Raw genomic sequence first — 6,722 nt, forward strand, 5'->3', positions numbered from 1 at the left:
TTGAACATTTTTTCCTATATTTGTTGACCATATTTCTTCTGTGAAGTGTCTGTTCAGTTCCTTTGCCCATTTATTGATTAGGTTATTTGGTGGTTTTTGGTGGTTTTTTTGTTTGTTTGTTTGTTTGTTTGTTTTTATGTTCTCATATCTTTATCATTTAGTTTAAGATCCTGGCTCAATAAGTCTCAGTTTATATCACAAATTTACATTTAAGTAATATAATAATGCAATTAAGGCAGATTTACCTTGAAAATAGCCTTGGCTTCTAAACACTAAAACACTGTGGTACACAAATAGCAAAATCGGAAGATTTGGTACTTATCTTTAGATTTAAAAACTGCATATTAAGTTGAATTCTCATAAAATTTCATTCTTGAGATAGGAAGCAAATACTACTGCTATTTTATAATTTCCTTTATCTGACTTAATGGATGCAGTTACCATTAATAACATAACCTTTAAATTCATGGGAAAAACCAATAGTTTGTATTTATTTTTCATAAAAGACTCAAAAGCAAGCATAAACATGTAACCATTATAAAGTCATATTGCTTACCTTAACTCAAAATTCTGCTTATTTATAATTATATGTACATCATAGCTAGCAAATTCTAACTAATTTTAATATATATCCAAAAGTAACCTCTGGTTGCATTAATAGCAGGAGGCTTAGGCAGCCCTAAAGATTCATTCTCTTGCCTTCTGGTTATTAATACAAACTGAGGCTTTTGATGCTATCTAGTGTATCCAGTCTTTGAGAGGGTCTGCGTCACAGAACCTCCAGGAGAACAATGGGCTCAGATGGAAAACTAAAGACTAAAAGGTTTACAGTGAAAGTAATATTTCATTAGAGATCTTTGGGAAATAGGAAAGCAACCAGAATTGCTTAATATTTATTAGAAAAGCAATATTCATTAAATCATCTCTCAGAAAAATATCTTTAAATTTATATATTTTCAAATGTTTCTTTTTTAAAGAATGTATAAAATTAAGATATCTGTGGGAAAAAAAAAAACTTTCAAATGTACTTGTTCCTCTTCATTTTCCCCTTTCGGAGTTCTTCTCAAAGGGCACAAATGTGCTCATCTTTATAGGAGGACAAACTCCTCTGTGCTGAATCTTTTTAATCTTTTCTTCTCATCCTCAGTGAAAAGCTCTTCTTCATTGGTTGTAACAGACATAATGTCATAGTCTCTCAAGAGGAAAATCCTTTATGATGACATCTACAAAAGATTGGCAGTAATGAGGATCCATGTAAATTTGTCATCTCGAAATCCACCAAAGTAATATGGCTGTTTCTTGTGTACCACCAATAATACCCACACAATATTCAAGGCTTAAAATGCCCATAGCAAACTCTAGGCAGTCAGTGTTGGTTCTTTCTCCACCAAGTCTAACAGGAACTAAAAATAATAACAGCTTTGTCATCTGCATTACCAAAGGTCATGGAAGCACTCTGTTTATCAATTACACCAGAATTGTAAACTGTACAATCTTGTGCAACATAAATAATTATTCCTTGTAAATCAGGGTGTCTTGCTTCTATGACTGCTTTTCTTAAAATGTGAGCAACAACAACTGGTCCATACCAATCTCCAGCGTTTTTCCCAGACTTCTTTTCATATTCTATTAACTGATGTAAGCCAAAGAGAGCCAGTGGGGACTCACCAAACCAAGAGATGATTTTCTTTTCTTTTTTTTTTTTTGCGGTGCTGGAGATCGAACTCAGGGACCTGTGCTTGCAAACAAGCACTCTACCGACTGAGCTATCTCCCCAGCACTCCAAGAGATGATTTTCCTGTGACAAATTTCATTTTGCATCTCATGATCATTAGAATATTTCCCAATTGTTTCCTTCAGAGAAATTGTTGGAGTTTTGAGTTCTCTTTCCCCTGAAAGCAATACTTCAAATGATGATGTAATTTTTTTACAGTGTGGGAAGTCCATGATTCAGAACCTGAATCTTCAATGTTCAATGCATCAGGCCAGGTCCAAGCTTCATATTTAAAATGATAACATTTTACGCACAATTTTACCAGGGAATTTTTACTAAAATATGTCTTTGTTTTCAAAATCCAACTATGTTTCTTGTTGTTCCAAGTTGATATAAATTTAGTTTTTAACTTGCCAACTTCATTTGTTCCCATGGTCTCCATATTCAAATTCTAAGAAAAAGCCATTAGTTGATTGCATTCTTCTGTAGAATTGACCTCACACCTGACTTGCAGCAAACAACCTGGACCTGTGCAGCATTGCCTATTCCATGTTCACAGGCTGTGCAAAGTCATCATCATAATCAACCTGGGAAATGCTGCAGCCGTAGCAACAGCAGCCACAAAAGCAGCCACACACAGACATTCTGACCTCAGTGACACAGCCTGGTATTAAGTTTTTGGAGTTCTTTGTATATCCTGGAGATTAGTGTTCTGAGGTGCAGGTGATAAAGACTTTCTCCCATTCTATAGACTCTCTATTTATGTTCTTCATTGTTTTCTATGCTGTGAAGAAGCTTTTTAGTTTGATGCCATCCCATTTATTGATTCTTTATTTTACTTCTTGTGCTTTAGGAATCTTATTGAGGAAGTCTGGTCCTAAGCCATATGATGAAGAGGTGGGCCAACTTTTTCTTCTAGTATGCCCAGGGTCTCTGGTCTAATGCCAAGGCCCTTGATCCACCTTGAGTTGAGTGTTGTGCACAGTGAGATATAGACGTTCAATTTCAATCTACTACATATGGATTTCCAGTTTTCTGAGCACCATTAGTTGAAGAGGCTATCTTTTCTCCAGTGTATGTTTATGGCACCTTTGTCTAGCTTGAGATAACTGTATTTGGGTTGTTATATCTCGGTGTCTTTTATTCTGTTTCTTTCGTTTTCAATTATGCCAATACCATGCTGTTCTATATTCCATGTTCACAGGCTGTGCAAAGTCATCATCATAATCAACCTGGGAAACGCTGCAGCCGTAGCAACAGCAGCCATAAAAGCAGCCACACACAGATAAAGACTTTCTCCCATTCTATAGACTATAGGTCTATAGGTCTGTAGTTGCTATAGGTCTGTAGTTACTATAGGTCTGTAGTATAATTTAAAGTCTAGTATTGTGATTCCTCCTGTTGCTGCCTGTGTAATGTTTCATCAGTTTCCCAAACAAGGTGGTGAGAGGATTGGAAATAAGACAAACACTAATATAGAGAAAGCAGAATTCCAGGGACCAACCAAACTCCTGATGGGAGAGAGACTGGCCATGATCAGGCTCCACACATTTATTATATAGGTTTAAATATCAAAAGGATTTATTGTGAGAGAGCTTCTTCAAGGTAAACAAAAACAAGACTGTGAATGAAACAGCCTAATTGAGGCATATCGGCTTTCACCAATATCTCTTCTATCTCTGGGCAGCGCGAACTCAAGGCTATTGAACTAATAAATTCTGTGACAAGCACAGAATTTCACCCCTTAACAGGGTCCACTTCAGATGGGCAGTTTTCTCAACATTTGCCAGTAAATGAATGGAAATGAAGAATATATGCTAAATGAAATAAGCTCTGGAACTCTATAAAACTAAAAGAGACATGAAGTCTTTGAAGTGACTTGATGGCCATTTAAGTGACCACCCAAATTTCTGAAATAATAAAGAGATAAAATATTTAACTCCACATCACCTTATCTGCAAATTCATCATCTCCATCCTCTTATTATGGCAGATATTTTTAGCATCTTCTCCATCTAAGATCACCAGAAAATTTTTTATAACAATTACCATTAACCAGTAGAGATAAACAAGATGAAGGACAGCAATAAACTGCCAGTAGTGTTAACTGCTGCCAAATTAAGTAACTACAATGCGATCCCTCCTCTATTTGTCTGGAGAGTAACACAGTGATTCATTCTATAAAGTCACAGAAAAAGAAAAAGTTAGTGCAGTGATATCAGATATCCAAATATTTTTTTCTTTCCAGGTCCAGTATTAGTGACCACAGAGAGGGAATGATGACAAAGAGACTCAGGAGATTGTGAGGAGGAGACAAATTAGATGCAGGTGATGATTACACAACTATTAAACCTGAAAAAATATAATTATGCATTTACATTGGTTAACTTGATATGAATAATTTTAAAAAGAAATTTCAGAGTTTTCCTCCAAGATAGAAATAGGTTGGATGTCATCACTTATCCTCACAATAAGAAAAATCTAAAACCCTGAACACACTGAAATTATTCAGTTCTTTTATATTTAAATGAGGTCTCAGGATGACCAGTCACATCCAAACTAGAAAAACCTTCTAACACAATGAATCACAGCACAGCAGGAATAGAAGCTGCAGGAGCCAGCAACTGGTAGAACATTTATTGGTAATCCACATATTGCTAGACCCTAGGACTAATTCTCTTGAAGTTAATAATCCTAAGAACTGAGACTTTGGGAGGATCCTGAGTATTTTTTAACTTTACCTACAGGAAACACTCAACTTTTTGTCACTGTGACAAAGAGCTAAGGAAAACAACTTAGGGGAGGAAAGATTTCTTCTGGATCATGGTCTCAGAGGTTTCAGTCTATGGTCAGCTGGCTCCATTGCTTTGGGCTCCATTGCTTTTGGGTGAGGTGGAACAGCATGGTGGAAAGGTGTAGTGGAGGAAAACTGCTCAATTCCTGGCAGCTGGGAAGACAGAGAAAGTTGCAGGGGACAAGAAGTACTATTCGAGGCTGACCCCTAGTGATCTAACTCTGCATTACATTTTTCACCACCTCCCAGTAGGTCATTCAGTCATCAATGAGTTCATCCACTGATGACATCAGAGCACTCACAACCCAATCCTATCTTAAAAGCCACCTCCGAATATTGCTACATTGGGTATGAGTCTTTGTTGGATCTTCCAGATTGAAACTATAACAAAACCCAACCAGGTTCTCACACTGAAGACCAGAAAAATACTAAGAAGATTGACATTACCAACTTTAGGACTTAGCATACAGCTAAACTAACCCAAACAGTGTGAAATCGGTGAATAAAGAAAAAACCAAGAAAATGAACAATGGAAAAGAACCCAGGGCCCAGAAAACAGGACTCATTAATATATGTCAACTGATCTTTGTCAAAGTTTCAAAGCAATTTAACAGAGAAAGAATAGTCTCTTCAATAAATGGTGCTGGAACCACTAGACATCCACATGAAAGAAGAAAATCTTGACAGAACTCTTACACCTTTCATAAAATGGATCACAGATGTAAATGTGAGTGTGAAACTGCAATACTATGCAGTTTTGCTATGGTGTGAATGTGGCTTGAATGTGTCCCCAAAGATTCATGTGGTGGCTCCTTGCTCCCCACTGTAGCAGTACTGAGGTGATGGGGGCTTTAAAAGATGATTAGATCAAGGAAACCTCAGCATGAATTTTTGTAATTCTGTAAGGATGACAGGATGAGTCAGTTCCTATGAGATTAGGTTGTTGTAAAGGAGACGTCTCCTCTGTCTCCTGCTTCTTCTCTCACCTTGTGGTATCTCTAGCACATGCTTCCACTCCGTGCTGCCATTTGCCATGTTGTGACACAGCACAGCCTCTAGCCAGATGTGCTTACCCATCTCTCATCCAGGACTCTGAGGAAATTAAAACTCTTTTCTTCATAAAGTACCCAGACCCAAGCAATTTGTTAAAGGAGCACAAAAGGGACTAAAACACTCCCAAGAAATAACTTGAGAAAATATAAGCAATCTTTGGTTTGATACTGACCCATAGATACAAAAGCAAAAGCATAACCCAGAAAATAAAATTATTAGTAAGTTGAAATTCATCGAAATAAAAAAATTCTGCTCTGTTAAAAGTGATGTTAAGAAAATGAACAAACTCTTCACAGATGAGGAGAAAATGTTGGTAAGATACAGATTTGGTGAAGGACCGGTATCCTAAATATACAAAACTTATTAAAACTCAACAATATTAAGGCAAGAAATTTAATTAAAAATGTGTGAAATGTCTGGTAGAGGATGTCAAGTAAGCATTTAAAGGATGTTCAAAATTAGTTTTCACTGTGGCATTGGAAATTAAAGAAAAATGAGATAACTTGACACAATTGTTAGAAGAGTTAAAATTAAAAAATGACAATATCAAATATTGTCAAAAAGTGGATCACAGGAGCATTCGGACATTGCTGGTAGAAATGAAAATGGTTAGTCACTTTGGAAGTCAGTTCAGTAGTTTTTTCAAGACTAAATGTAGTCTTACCATATATTCGAGTAATTGCAGTTCTAGTTATTTACCAAAATGAGATGAAAACTTATGTTAACACACAAAAAACAAAACTACACACAAATGCTTGCCACATGTTTATTCTTAACTGACAAAAACTGGAAGTAACCAAAATGTCCTTCCCTAAGTAATGGATGAACAAACTGTGGTGAATGCCTAGAATGAATGAGTATTTAATAAAATGATGTGAGCTATGGAGTCATGAAAAGACATGGAGGAACTTAAAAGATATAAAATGAGAAAGAAGCCAGTCTGAAAATCTACACACTTTGGGATATACCATTACTACTAGCGGACATTGGAGAAAAGCCAAAACTATAGAAAGAGTGAAAAAGATGAACCGTTGCTAAGGAGAGGCAAGTGGGAGGATGAACTGGTGAAGCACAGGGATGTGTTCAGTGGTGGAACTTTCTGTATGATGCTGTAATGGGGTTAATGGCATCCCACATTTGTCAAAGCCATCAGGACTGTACA

At 36.4% G+C, this 6,722-nt stretch overlaps 1 pseudogene; it reads right to left on the reverse strand.

Annotated features, from left to right (window-relative positions):
• Window positions 1-1,088: 1,088 nt before the first annotated feature.
• LOC124992717 (cysteine protease ATG4C-like) lies at window positions 1,089-5,542 on the reverse strand (annotated as a pseudogene).
• Between the last annotated feature and the right edge of the window lie 1,180 nt (window positions 5,543-6,722).

The sequence above is a fragment of the Sciurus carolinensis genome, chromosome 1, assembly GCF_902686445.1.
Source record: "Sciurus carolinensis chromosome 1, mSciCar1.2, whole genome shotgun sequence".
NCBI lineage: Eukaryota > Metazoa > Chordata > Mammalia > Rodentia > Sciuridae > Sciurus > Sciurus carolinensis.